The sequence below is a fragment of the Macrobrachium nipponense genome, chromosome 1 (genome assembly GCF_015104395.2).
Source record: "Macrobrachium nipponense isolate FS-2020 chromosome 1, ASM1510439v2, whole genome shotgun sequence".
Lineage (NCBI taxonomy): Eukaryota > Metazoa > Arthropoda > Malacostraca > Decapoda > Palaemonidae > Macrobrachium > Macrobrachium nipponense.
Genome location: NC_087200.1, coordinates 200,758,797 through 200,774,806, shown reverse-complemented (window position 1 = coordinate 200,774,806; position 16,010 = coordinate 200,758,797). Strand labels below are relative to the sequence as shown.

General features: G+C 39.2%; 1 pseudogene; it reads left to right on the top strand.

Annotated features, from left to right (window-relative positions):
• LOC135219058 (coiled-coil domain-containing protein 170-like) overlaps positions 1-16,010 on the top strand; it is a 52,998-nt pseudogene that overhangs the window by 11,226 nt on the left and 25,762 nt on the right.

Sequence of the window (16,010 nt, the reverse complement as noted above, 5' to 3'; positions counted from 1 at the left end):
AATTCATATAATAATTAGTGATATTAAAAGAACTAGATCCCAGTCGGGGTCGCTACAGATAGGCCATATATAACCTTCCAAAGATAATATTATTGAAAACTTTGCCAATCGTAACTACTCTTATTACTTACACAAATAAACCATAGCACAATATTCAGATATCAGGTACGATAGGATAGCTAGTCTTATTGAATTTAGGGTTTTCCATATCTTTCTTGTATGTAATGTGTATTGCTCTCGCTTCACAGACTGTAAGTATTATTCTTTTCATATATGCATATGATAATTGAAGAATGAAATAAAGTATAGATTAATTCAGTGAAATATCCTGACAAGAAAGATGAGTGGCCTACTATGCGCCAAAAGAACAGAGATGCTGTCCGAAGTGAATGCAACCATGGGTCTATGGCGTGAGCAATTCGAAGATTGTTTTGAATGTGAAAGGTAGAGAGAGGATGAGCTCAGTGACGCGGTCTTGGAGAAAAAAAGTGTGAGATTGCGAATGGCTGGTAGAAATGCCTCCCTCCCAGGGCCATTAGAAGAGCAATTTATAGAGTTTGGTTGGAAAGAAAGACGCCGGTAGCTGATAGCATACGTGAGATATGCTTCAGGAGATTGTAATTGTGTAATAAAAGGAAGAGGCGAATCCAGGTAAAAAAAAAGTCGGGGAAAAAGTCACATTAATCTTTCCCAGATATTGACCTCCAAGGGTTTTTAACCCGGTATGTATTCAACTTTTCGGCGTGTTAGTACAATCCCGTTGGGATTATTATTTTTTTTTTTAACCCGGTGTGTATCCAACTTTTCGCGTGTTTAGTACAATCCTGTTGGGATTATTTTTTTTTAACCCGGTATGTAATCCACTTTGCGCCATGTTTAGTACGAGCCCGTTGGGATTATATTTTTTAACATGGTATGTATCCGCTTTTGCGCCGTATTTAGTACGAGCCCGTTGGGGATTACCATAAAAAAAAAAAAAGACCGTAAATATCCAAAAGATAATGACATAAGAAATAGTGAATCCTGCATTACTGGAAATAATGACCCTATTTTACTGCCATCTTAAATTAAGTGATTTTTTTCCCTGTGACTTTATTACCGGCCACCGGGTTTGTAAATTGTAAGGTTTGTCTGGATGGGGAGAGTCTCTGCATGATTGTGTCAAAGTAACGGAAATGAAACTACTGAATAGACCTTGGATAAGTTTTGGTAAGATTTCAGTGCAGAAAATAAGGCAGATAGCGACTGATAGAGAGGGATTAGTGGGCGGAAAAAAGTGGAAAAGGGATAGGGTGTGAGAAAAACTAGTATATGAAAAAAGGAAAAGGGGATGTGGATTAGGGTTTTTGTGAAGAAACTAGTATGTAAGAAGTTTGAAATAGGGATCACCGATACCAATAACTTTTACCGATACCGATACCGACCAACTTTTAAGCCGATACCGACCTGTTCCCTCCATAGCACTGTTATTTAGCAGAATATGTATTGTTATTAAATCATTCTTGTTCTCTGGTTTATTGTATATTAGAAAGGTTCAAAAGCTGAAAGGTCATATAACAGGGTTATATAAACAATTTCAAAGGCATAAGTTTGGCTTATATTATGGCTAACCATTTGAAGACTTAACAATTTAGTTAATTAGTGCTTACTCGAATTCACTAATATATGTTTTTATTCTGAGTTTTAATATATATATATCATATATATATATATATATATATAATATATATATATATATATATATATCGGCTAAAATAGTTAACAGACTCATTTATTTAGATTATGAAGGTCCTGGTAATGGAGGGGTTAATCCTTTGCCTCATTACAATACATAAACTGGATCTATTAAGTAATCCAAGAAAAATGAGATACTGGTATATGAATAAAAATAAGATTAAGAAAGGACCGGAGTTATTCTTTCTGAGGTATAGATCAATAAAACATTCAACTCGAAAAAAAAAGCACAAATCCCTTTGGAAGTTATAACTCATACTGGACTTGGACCATCTGAACTAGCTAAGATTTATAATTTTATCAAAGTAATAATCACATATTAAATGTTCTAGAAATGAAAGAGGTACAGAAAATTTAATATTATGCCAAACTTTATTTGGATGGGCTTTGTTAAATATATTACATTTTTAGGAAGCCTAGCAAGGATTTTAAATTCCTGTACTAATGATAAAAGTATCGGCCAGAAAATTCGCCGATACCGGTACTACAAAACTTCCCGATACCGCACCGATAGACCAGAAAAAAAAAAGCTCATATAGAGGATTAATAGAGGGTGGATTGTTGAACCTACTTGTGTAAAAGTGGTCTCTTGAAAATGAATAAGAGTGCATTATGGTTTTTTAGGCTGTCCGTTATTCATTTCTTATGGATGGAATGATTCATAAAGTAAGTAGAGAATATTTGCGCTTCAGCGGCGTGACTGGTATGGTTTAATTACCGATCCCCCCAACCACCTCGGTGGGTACGCGTTCGATTCTCGTCCATTCCATTGAGGAGTGAGAGATGTGTATTTATGGTGATAAGAAATTCACAATCTCGACGTGGTTCGGAAGTCACGTAAAGCCGTTGGTCCCGTTGCTGAATAGCCACTGGTTTCATGCACGTAGAAGCACCATAACGAACAAACAATAACGAATATTTGGTGCAAATGCAAAGTTTGCAGGCTAAGGTAATGAATCATCATGAATGCAATGGCTGCAGTTAAATGGTTAGATGAAAAGCAGGGACCCGAGGGCACTATTACTATTATTATTAAAAGTAGTTTATTTACACTAAACTGAAGAATTAGAATGAATTGGTGTACCAGCTCTTTTGGTCATAGACCAAGCACTGGGACTAAATGATTTATAATAAAAAAATAAATAAATAAGTAAAAAAACATGCGAAAAAGCCATATGCTTCTACTCCGGAACACACTTAAAACATTATACATTTACTCGCGTTTCCACCTTCAACAATTAAAAAAAAAAAGGAATTGATAAAAATCAGAATAAATAAATATTTGTTTAATTCGCAACTATTTATAAAATTGCCTTAAGGGCTTTTGTGTTTTCATTATTTACTTTCTATGTTTTTATCTATAATATCACAGTTTTTTTATGGATATTAAAAACTGGAATAAGTTGACAATGTTCGAGATTCTGACAAAACTCACCGGTCGATATATGTCCTTCCTACTCTCTCTCTCTCATCTCTCTCCCTCAGTCTCCTCTCTCTCTCTCTCTCTCTCTCTCTCTCTCTCTCTCTATGATGAACTCCATTTTCCATTTCACACTTGCTTGTCATTGTTTGTTTTAATTTTTTGTTTGTTTTTCAGATTCATTCATTCTATAAACTTTGTCAATTATTGTCAAATACTTGTTTTCATGTATGTTATATAGTCTTATATATGTTCTTATATGGACTGCCTCTTTAGCTGCTTTATCAGCCTCTTTCGTATAATCCCTACAACGGCCGGGCTCCAATATATTTATAGGTGAGCACTACGCTGATATAATCCTCGTGCGTAATGGATATACTTATACAAATCTATAATTACATCAGGTTCTACATTCGTTAAATAGGTCGCACTTGCAAAAATTGAACCTATGCGGTAACTATGATAGGCAAAAAGATGGATCAAGTGGTTGAGATGGCGCGATTATGATGGAGAAGTAGTGACAAGAGAGTAGTATGGTCAAAAGCGAATATTTAAGAAGTGCTGCAGGAAGGAGTATGAGGAGAGGGGACCTTGACAATTTTGGATAGACAGGTGGAAAAGTCATTGGAACGGATGTTCCTGGATATAAAGAAAGAACGAGAGTTCAGGAAAGAAAGGTATGAATACCGCATTGCGCCTAGTGGACTTCATTCACTGCTAGAATCTGTTAATTCTGTGAAAGTTTTCTGTACTCGGGGCTCCTTCGTGAATCAGCAAAGATGGTGTGGATGTAGCGGTGACCCTTGTAGTGTTTTTCTGGTTTCTCTGTAGTATGTACGTATGTGTTGAAGTAAGAAATGTAGACATTAAAGTTGGTGTTTGAGGGATTTTGTTCCACCAGAGACCTTGATGAAAGGTTTAGAAATAAATCTGAATTTTTGGGAGCATACTGCTGATAAGCATTCTGCTTAGGCCTAGTCATGTCAACCAGCTGCTGGTCGTACCAAAGGTTTGCCACAGGGTTCTTTGGTGTTTCAACTGTTAAATAAGGAATACATTTTCTTTTTCTTTTTTTGTGTCTGGGATCCACCCCGTTAGGAAAAATTACCAGCACACACAAACACACATATGTACATGTATATATATCGCATCCATAAGCACACCATACACACTTCGTCCGAAGGCCGTCAGTGCAGTTTGATGACAGTCATTTCCTATGTGGGAGCAGGAAACCGACGACCTTAGGACGAAGTTACGAGCGGTGAAGAGGAGGTGAAGAGCGTTCGGGAGCGCCTTCACAACACCAATAAGTCTTACAACGCTACACTCGAGGAACTCCATAACACTGAGAAGCAACTCCAGATGGCGAAAGGTCAGTTTTTCTCTCTCTCTCTCTCTCTCTCTTTCTCTCTCTCGTTCTTGTTATTATATAGTTCTTGAATTATCTGTGTGGAACAACGAGATATTCCAGTTTCCAGTGTTAATTATAACTTGCGAGTTTATTCAAAAGCTCTCTGTTTAGACAGTCATGAGAACAGCCAATGCTAAGGCCTTTAATGCTTCTAAAAACTTTCTCTCTCTCTTTCTCTCTCTCTCTCTCTCTCTCTCTCTCTCTCTCTCAGTCGCAACTACCCTTCTATTTAAATGGTTTCTCTGGCTTGTCCTAAGATGATCACGGGCATCTATGAACGTTGACGATGATTACGTATCAATAGTAGTCCTACCCAACTTAATTATAGTAAGTTGTATTTAACCACGTTCTTTCTTCGTATTGTTTCCCCAGACGAATTGTCCCTATCCGATCACCGCCGTCAGCAGAGTGACGTCGAAACCCGCGGCGTCCTCACCACCGTCTCTGCTCTGTTGTCGTCTCCCGAGAATCGAATTCCGGCGGACTTCACCCATTACTGACCGCATACAGACGCTTTGTCACAGCCAACCGCGAGGCTGCCGAGGTAAGGCTAGACACACACACACAGAAAGCAACAAGATATATTCTATAGTCTTGTTGCTTTCTTTCTCATTCTATTTCAACGGCCTTATTAGCTAAACTAGACCTGGGAGGAATAATAGAAGGAGACCGCATATTTTGTCTTGGTTGAAGCAAGATTCTGACAGACCAATCGGCAGTGTACTTAAAAATTTCCTTTTGAAGTCATTTGCAATGATACGATATATTCCAGATGGTAAGACTAGTACTAATGAATCAACCAACTACCGGCAAGTCAGAGAGTCGAATATTTAGAGTAAAGAATGAGATGCCGCTTCTGTATGCTCATTCAGTGGCAATAATGCAGATTATATGTTGCTGCATAATTTATATTACATTTCCAAACTCATTTTTTGTTCTGTTCGCCCACCTCACATTTTAGCACATAGAGCGCCTAACGACTCAAGTAACGAGCTCCTGGGAGAACAGTCGAGAAGGCAGTCGGAGCTGTACGAGACGGCCGTCAAGAGGGGACGCCAAAACCGAGGCCGACTACCACTCTCTGACGTCGCGATGGCCGACAGCTGGAAGCTGACAGCGCTGCTGCCGAGGCAGCCAGGGAGAACTGGCCATTGAGAACGAAAAGGTAGGCGAAGGACGAGGAGGCTCTTTCACTCCCGGCTTGACAACCAGAGTTGTTGCCATGAAATCTTCCTCGTCCATACGTCCTCCTCTCTCCTTTCGTTTGTCGACGTAATCTGCTTCCTTGAATATGTTAGTCTTTAGGTCGGAAATATTCTTTGCCTGAAACAAATAACACTTAGTGCAGGCCGTCATATTATAACTGTATATTGATCCAGTAAAGCCAAGCTTTGATTGCTACCAAATGGTCATTTTATCATCATATACAACCACCTATTCGCCTGAAATATTGATTTTATGGAGCTTAATGAGTGATTATAGAACTTTAAAGATGCTCATTATTATTCAACTGCCTTGTTTATTCCACCATACTAAAAAAAAAAAAAAGCATTATTTTTTGTGAGGGACTTTGACGGATCCCCTATCCCTCTTAAAGCTTTTCTGGTGATGTTCTTATTTCCCAATGTTATCCATACATTAAGGGGTCGGTTGCCTGATGCGCCTTCTCCACTACCTTTTATCCTCCACTAAACCTATTCTCTCCATATACTTCCTTCACTTTATCTTGTCATCTAATTCTCTGTCTCCCTCTCAATCTTCTTTTCCTCTAACAGGTACTCCCCAAGCCCTCTTCACTCCCTCCTCGTCATCCCAATCCTCAACACATGCCCATACCATCTCAATCGTACTCTTTTATCACCTCTGTAATCTTCACTAAGCCTGCCCTTCTTGTTTCATAATTTTCCAATCTCTCAAGCAGCGATATTCCCATAATCCACCTCAGTATTCTCATCTCTGTTTTCTCAAGCTTTACCTGCTCTTCTTCTTAAGCCCATGTTTCTAATCCATACATTAACACTGGACTTACCATGGTGTTATAGATCTTGACTTTTAGCTCGATTGGCATTTTCTTATTATCTACTTCAGCTACCTTTCTCCACTTCCCCAACGCAGTGTTTTTTTATCCTACTGTCAACTTCAGCCTTACGTCATCCCTCTTGGCTTAAAGTAGATCCTGAGTATTTAAACTTTATAATTGAGCCTCTTCTTCCTTGTATTACTACTCAGTCTCTAGTTTCCTTACTGCTCACCAAAACCTTTGTTTTATTTACATTCACCATTTAAGCCATCCATCTCTAAAGACTCCTGCCACTCTCCAACCTTCTTCCTCACTTCTGTGTCGAGTATCTCCAACACTGGTCCCTTCACTCTCTTTCATTTTCAGTATTTAACAGTTGTTCAAAAATACTCTCTCAATCTCTTCTTATGTCTTCATCCCTATACGTACAATGTATTTTCCATCTCTATCCTTGATGGACACTCAATTACCACATCCTGTCTGCCTTTTCCGCAGGTTTGAAATCTTATAGATACCCTTTCTCCTTCTCTTGTTCCTAGTCTTTCATTCAACTGCTCTAACCACCCTTCCATAGCATACGTACCCTCCTGGTGATGTTGCAGTTGTCAGATGCTACTGTTTTTAGGTTGCGTTTGCTCTGGCTCGATGCCACTTAGAAATAACCCATAGAATTATTCTTCATGTTTTCGAAAAGCTCTTTGTTATTATGGTGATTACTTGAGTCAGCTGTTTTTATAGGTCTGTGTAGGTATATCCGAATCCTACAATTACTTAAATAAAATATATATATATATATATATATTATATATATATATATATATATATATATATATATATATATATATATACTATTACATATATATATATATATATATATATATATATATATATATATATCTATATATATATATATATATATATATATATATATATATATATATATCTATATATAGTAGATTGATAGATATGCATGAATATATATGGTATACGTGCGTGTGTGTGCACTTTAAAACATTAGCCCAGTCCTGGACAATTTTTTTCTTTTTTCATTTGTACCTTCACTATTGAACGATTATAGGAAAATTTAGAGACCAGAAATCAGTTAAAATTAATCAGGGTGACAAAGGCAGCAAGAACAGTGAGAAAAAAAATGCCAACGGGAATATAGACGGATAAAATAACAGCGTATAAACTCCATGAGGTCTCTCTCTCCCATTTCCAATGAGAGAGAGAGAGAGAGAGGCTTCACTTAAAAATTCTTTTAAACCCGACCTTCTCAGCCTGAGGGGAATTCGTGAATCAATATTCTTTCGAGACCACAAATATTGATAAGAACCAATTCCCACAGTAGGCTAAATTTAAGGAACATCGAATGCCAAAATCATAATGGCCAAAGTAAAGGTCTGCCTTCGTTTACGAGCAATTATATTCGGTTTGTTTGTTGAGTAAGAATCTTCCTATAGCTGTTAATCGTTTGGGAACAAGGGCAGAGAAATTGACCGCAAATGTAACTCATCTTAAGTTTAACACATATATGCCTCTCTTTATACGTTGATATATATATATATATATATATATATATATATATATATATATATATATGTATATAATATATATATATATATATATATATATATATATATATATATATATATATATATAAAGAGAGAGGGAGAAAAGATACACACGCACGAACACACACACACACATATATATATATGTGTGTGTGTGTGTGTGTGTGTGTATGTTTGTGTATATATTTTATAAAACTCGTATATAAATGACGATAAATGTGAGTATCTGTGCGTTTGTAGAATATGACAAATTTCCTCGTAAGATATCCAGTCCGCTTCTTGTTGGATGTAATCTCTCAGGAAGTCCAAAGAGGTTTATTTGCACCGTTAAATTCAGGGAAGGTATATAGTTTCCTCTGTGAAATGGATAGAAAAGACTGGGCATTCAAATTCTTATTAAATAACTTTGCTGTTGTAAAATTTTCCTAATTCGATTCTGTATCACAAGAACATAAGGAATAAATAGACAGTCTGATATGATGGATGTTCCATCAGTGTTAGAACAAGAAATTGAATCAGGCAGAGAATGACTATGGGTAGATTGTACCCAAAGATGAACGTGTTGGATTATGGGGATATCGCTGCTTGAGGAGACTGGAAAATGATGAAATAAGAAAAAGGGCAAAAAAGGGCAGGCTTGGTAAAGATTACAGAGGTGATAAGAGAGTCACGACTGACATGGTATGGGCATGTGTTGATGGATGGATGATGGGGAGGGAGTGAAGAGGGCTGGGAGGAACCTGTAGGAGGAAGAAGATCGAGATGGAGACAGAATTAGATAGCGAGATAAAGTGAAGGAAGATATAGAGAGAAGAGGTTTGGTGGAGGATGATGCCTTTGATAGAAGGCAATGGAGGAGGAGAAGACGTATCAAGCAACCGACCCCTTAATGTAGGGATAACGGTGGGAAAGAAGAAGATGATGAACGTATTATAGATGACAGAATGACAGTTGTACTTACATAGATTCCATAGTCTATGATGACTTGTATGGCCTAGCGGGCAGCAGCCTTGCCTTGTAAAGGACTAGGCAGCGTTTCTCAACCTGCGCGCCCCGTGAGGTGCTCAGGTGCGCCCCAAGGTATGGGAAAATTATATTCTAATGTTTAAAATACCTGTAATTATTTTCAGACATTTAGGTTTTTGCCTTTTGTTTCAAAAATAAACTGGAAAAAGCTTTAAATTTAAATATATAAATTTAAATGAATAAATAAAATTTAACGCGTTTTTTAGTCCTCCTTTAGATGTGTGATTTTTGTTTCAAAAATTTCTTTTAAAAAACAACATACATTTAAGAAACAAAATTTCAATTTTGGTACACAATTTTTGAGAGTTTCTTTTCATCTTTTGATGCCAGATTTTTTGTTATTGAAAGACCTGGGTTCGATCCTGATGTGATTCAGGAAGTCAATGTAATGTTACCATTCATATGATGTTAAGAGAATGAACCATACTTCAAGAAAATCTTATTTCTACGACGTGATGCCCAGTGGCATAGCCTGGCATTCCATCTGTTGAGGGGCCTAGTAGGTGTACCCAAATATCAAAAGTTCCATATTTTGTAATATTTAAGACAAATTTTGCAGTGCGATCTTGTAATGGGTAATGCAATCCCCTATATAAGTTTCCTGTAAGTTTTATATTTTGCAATACCACCCGAGTACCATATCAGCCATATGAATGACGTTTGTGTAGTAATCAATAGGGGTGGGAAAAGGGAGGTATAATACCACAGCCAATGCCATTCATTCAGGGGATGGGGGCTTTCCCCTATACGTAACCCATACCGGTTCCGGGTTGCCTGTTGTGCTGTACTGTACTTTGCAGTTTTTTTTTTTTTTTTTTTTTTGCACAATGAATTTTTTTCTCTTTGGGGGCAAAAGAAAGTTACACAAAAACTAATGTGCCGACTCTGTAATTTTGTAAAATATACAATTCTCGAACGTGTAAAAAATATCCATGTATAAATGAAGGAAAATCATAGTAATAGTAATTAGTGAACTCTGTAATTATTTGAAATTACAGAGCAATTTTCAATTCATTTCCAGCTCTTACTGTATGCAAATGTATCAAATACTGTAATGTAAATTTCAACTGGGGGTTGAGGACGGCCAAATTATGTGATACTGGCCGCCCCCTCCCCCATTGCGACGCCACTGCGTAAGCTGCGAAGTTCGCCTTATTAACCGTGTGGACTTTGCAGTTAAAGCCGCGTGTTGGGACGTGTCACGGAAGCGCTGAGGCTGTCGGAGATGGGCCACGAGGTGACGAACGACGTCGAAATGATCATCTGTCGGTGTCAGCAGCTGGCGAAGCTCGAGGGGGAGAAAATCGTCGACAAGGTAGGTTTCTCGTACGATCGACTCGCGTATATTCTTGTGTGGCTGTGTCAGTGCTGTCACAGTTTCTTTATGAAACCGACTTACTGGCTAGAAAAGGGTTATCGAACTTGATGAACAGAACTTAAACAGTAAAGAGTTCTTCTGAAGTGTTGCATCTCATATAACTATTCACTTTCATTGTCGTGAAAATGATGAATCTGTTCAGGTGTGTTTCTTTTTTTTATCTTTCTTTCTTTTTATTATAAATAAATTTGCCAAATCGGAATTCTAATAAGGTATTGCTATTGTAAGTGTAACTTCATTTTCAATGTAAATAATGTTTCATGTAAAAAAAATAAATATATAAAAGAAAAAAAAGAAATCATGTGAAAATAAATATATAAAAAGATGAAAAAAAAAACTCATACTACACTTACGGTCGTGTCGTGACCGCCAACACTGAAAGCAATTGAATTGATATATATATATATATATATATATATATATATATATATATATATATATATATATATATATATCTAATAAAAGGAGCCCATAAAAACACCAAAATGTAGAGAGAAAAGTACTATATTTCAGAGAACTGCTGTCTCTCTCTTCCAGGTATAAATGAGAAAAAGTTTACAGAAAAGGTGGTATTTATACAAGAGATCCGTCCACAAGTAAGCCCATTTAGGTCACCCCCGCTGATAATCTTCCTTAATCTTCTTAAGCGTTGGTTGAATGAACGCTTCGTCGACGACATCTGAGATCCACGCCCCTTTTGAGATGGTTGCATTACCTGCTTCTCTTTTATTAAGGCCGATTCCATCATTTGACTCTTGTACCAGCAGTTGCTGCTATAAATTACACGTGACAAATTCCAGTTTATTCTATGGTTATGTTCATTTATATGGTTGAAAATAGCCGAGTTCTGTTGTCCATACCTAACTGACCGTTTGTGTTGTATAATCTCTGGGGAAGTGATTTACCTGTAAATCCGATGTAAGATTGGTCGCAGTCCTGGCATGGGATCTCATATACCCCAGAGTCTTTTTTGGGAGATGTCTTTTGGTTGGACGTTAATCAGGGATTTGGCTAAGGTATTTTGGGTAGGTAAATGCAAAAAAGGGTTGGATTTCCCAAGGGTGTGGGTTACTCTCTTAATCGTCTCCAGGTGAGGAATTTTTTATTTTATTGTTGGGTGTGTCTCTGTCTGTCTTTAGTTAGGGGGTTGGTAAGAAAATTACGTTTGCTTTTTGAATTGCTTTCTCAATTAATTTATGTCAGGATACTTTAAAGATGAAAGTTGCTTGCGAATTAGTTCAAATTTTCTACCGACCCCCTAAAGACAAGACCAGAGACACACCCAACAATAAAATAAAAATTCCTCACCTGGAGACGATTAAGAGAGTTAACCCACACCCTTGGGAAATCCAACCCTTTTGCATTTTACCTACCCAAATACCTTAGCCAAATCCCTGATTAACATCCAACAAAAGACATCTCCCAAAGACTCTGGGGTATAGAGATCCCATGCCAGGGACTGTGACCAATCTTACATCGGATTTACAGGTAAATCACTTCCCAGAGATTAATACAACACAAACGGTCAGTTAGGTATGGACAACAGAACGCGGCTATTTTCAACCATATAAATGAACATAACCATAGAATAAACTGGAATTTGTCACGTGTAATTTATAGCAGCAACTGCTGGTACAAGAGTCAAATGATGGAATCGGCCTTAATAAAAGAGAAGCAGGTAATGAACATCTCAAAAGGGGCGTGGATCTCAGATGTCATCGACGAAGTGTTCATTCAACCAACGCTTAAGAAGATTAAAGGAAGGATTATCAGCGGGGGTGACCTAAATTGGGCTTACTTGTGGACGGATCTCTTGGTATAAATACCACCATTTCTGTAAACTTTTCTCATCATATACTAGAAGAGAGAGACAGCAGTCTCTGAAATATAGTACTTTTCTCTCTACATTTGGTGTTTTTATGGGCTCCTTTTATTAGATGGAATTCTGTTGTTACAGAACATTTTTTACCAGTCATATATATATATATATATATATATATATATATATATATATATATATATATATATATATATATATATAGATATATATATATGATGGCATAGAAGGAATGAAAATACTAATATGCTTTTCTAATGGAACTTTACATGTTATTATTATTATTATTATTATTATTATTATTATTATTTTGTTAAAATGACTGCTGCTTCAGCACTATTAATCTTATAAAGAGTCTTCTCTATCTTTCTGATGACGGCTTTCTCGTTGTGCTTAGACTGGCGAGCAACGCACCAAAGGGCATGGTAAAATTCGGTTGAGTCATTTGATTTATTATTGCTTATACATTCTCTCTCTCTCTCTCTCTCTCTCTCTCTCTCTCTCTCTCTAACGCGACGTTTCTCCTGATCGACAGGACATTATCAAGCGATAACTGCTGAGGGACTGAATTCCAGTGTTGTTGTTGTTTAAGATTAAGCTGGCCTTGTGCCAGCACGGGCTCTTGCTCACAGAGCAGCCCGTAAGAATTCCAAGTGGCGAGTCCTTCGCCTTTTATCGTGGTGTTGCGAGCTCTCCAGTACGGTCAGAGCAAAACTTCTCCGTAGGTCGAGTTTTTATTGGTTCCCGGGAAGGTGGGACTCATACGGCGGGCGTTGACGAGTCTTGCAGACCTTCTCAGGTATGGGGTATCACCGGGAGCCTCTTGATTGGCTTCTACCTGCGTGACGTCACCCCTGGTATTATTCTCATGTCCGGTGTTCGTTCCATGCGCGCTGGTAACTTTCGTTAGGGAGAGGGGTGTGGTCCTCCTCACACACGTCGTATCAGGAACGCTTCTTGGGTGGTATTGAGGGGAGGAGGCTTTTCCTCGAGGATGAGCAGCGCTTTTTAGGAGACGCAGACGTCGTGGGTCAGGTGCTCTCCCGATGATCTTAATATTCCTGACGATGTCGTCTCTCGTGATGTTTCTGCGGTGTACTGCAAGGGCGTGCTGCCTAATGGCACCCTCCTGGGCGTGGCAGGAAATCCTTTTTGACAGGCGCATCGTCGTCATGCCGATGTAAATCCCAGGGCATCCTTGGCGGGGCGATACGTATCGTAGACGACGTTGGACTGCTTCAGGGTCTCCTGCCGGTGGGGAGGGGTTGTTCTTCATCAGGAGGTCTTTCGTACGCCGATTCTTGTAGTAAAAATAATGAGGGACACTCTCTTTCCTTCCTCCATGGGGCGGACGTGTTCCTCTATTATTTTCTTCATGGCTGCTTCTTCTTCCTTGTATTGGTGGTGCATGAAGGCTTTATAGAAAAGTTGATATCTCCGGGGGCGGAATGTTCCTTCTCTCTTCCTCCGTCATGTACCACTTGTCAAGGGCGGCTCGAGTTTCTCGGTTTACGAGTTTGTTCGAGTACCCATTGTTAATTAGCATCTGGGATGCTCGGTCGAGTTTCGAGGTGTGTGTCCTGCCACGTCGAACAGTGCGAGAGGGCCCTCCTGACGAAGGCCCTGACGGTGGTGGTCTTGAACCGCGCAGGACACTCGCTATCACCATTCAGACAAAGTCCGAGGTTCGTAGCTTTGGTGTAAACGGTAGTCGCCAACTTCTGATTCGTCTTCGTGACAAGGACGTCGGAGGAAGGGGAGCCGATCGTTGCTGCTGTACTCGACAAGTGAAGTGAGTGCGCTGTTCTGCAGGAACTGCTGCTAACCGAAGGGCTTCTACCTCATCCTCGCAGTCGGCTTGCACGAAGATGCATCGATGTAGCGTGCGTATGTGCGGGGACATCTGTGTTGCGAGAAGACCCTTTCTTCCACTTCTCCCATGTAGAAGTTAGCGAAGAGGACTCCTAAGGGGGACCCCATCGCTACGCCGTCCTTCTGGCGGTACATCTGTCCTCGGTGGGTGGTGAAAGGGGCTCTCTTCGTACAGATATCCAGCAGGGTTCTTAAGGAGTCTTCTGGGATGTTAGGGGGTCTCATATCGGGATTCCTATATACCCGCTCCATGATGATCCCTATCGTCTCGTCGACTGGGACGTTGGTGAATAGGGACTCAAACGTCTAAGGACGCCATGGTTGCCCGACACCGGGGGAGTCGCGGATCTTCTCCAAAAATTCCACCGATGAGGTGAGGCAGTACCTGGAGGGCATATAGGGGGTCAGAATTTTATTAAGGCGTTTGGCCAGAGCGTAAGTCGGGCGGGGCGTTTGGCTGATGATCGGGCGTAGGGGTTGCCGCCTTCTTGTGGGTCTTCACGTTCCCGTAAAGGTAGCCGAGGCTGTAGTCACTTGAATGGGCGGGAGGTGTGTGGCATTCGTAGCGGCATTCACGGCTGCGATGACCCGGTTGGCGTCGCGTTTGATGCCTTTCGTAGGGTTCTTCGTCGAAGTCTCTCGAACTTAGGTATATCAACCTCACTCCATACCAGCCCACCCCTGACAAAATGACATATTAAATTTTTGGAGAAGATCCGCGGGCTGCTCTGTGAGCAAGAGCCCGTGCTGACACAAGGTCAGCTAAATCAATAGACGAGACATTGGAATTATTGGAATTCAGTCCCTCAGCAGTTATCGCTTGATAATGTCCTGTCGATCAGGAGGAAACGTCGCGTTAGAGAGAAGAGGGAGAGGAGCTAAGAGAGAGAGAGAGGTAGAGAGAGAGAGAGAGCGAGAGAGAGAGAGAGTAGAGAGAGAGAGAGAGAATTGTATAAGCAATAATAAGTCAAATGACTCAACCGAATTTTACCATGCCCTTTGGTGCGTTGCTCGCCAGTCTAAGCAACAACGAGAAAGCCGTCATCAGAAAGATAGAGAAGACTCTTATAAGATTAATAGTGCTGAACGCAGCAGTCATTTTTAACAAAACATGTCTACGAGAGGGTCTCCTTCCGAAATATTATATTATTATTATTATATTAGTATTATTATATTATATTATTATTATTATTATTATTATGACAATAAATCCATCAGCGTGCATGAAATCTGGCCCCATCATATAAATGGGAGAGAGAGGAGAGAGTAGAGAGAGAGGAGAGAGAAGAGAGATGAGAGGGTTAAACGTTCCGAATTGTTGGGGAGGGGGGGGGGGGGGGTAATTTGAGCGAAATGAGTTTTTTTTTATACGAAGTTGATCTAAAGCTAATATCTCATTAATAACCTCATTGAATTTTATTGAAATATTGCTTTGCAATTCCCGTAACTGTTTTGCAACTGCTGTGTTTTTAATGAGTTTACTTAATTAGCCCTTTATGAAATTCTAATAAAACATTGATGTGCTGGGTGGCCTTCCGTGTGTTTGATGATCATGTACTGAGTGATGAGGTCCATGAGTTTGTGTGGGACTGCATATGTATGTATGCATGTATATATATATATATATATATATATATATATATATATATATATATATATATATATATATATGTGTGTGTGTCGTGTGTGTGTGTGTGTGTGTGTGTGTAGTGTGTGTGTGTGTGTTGCACGTGTTTAG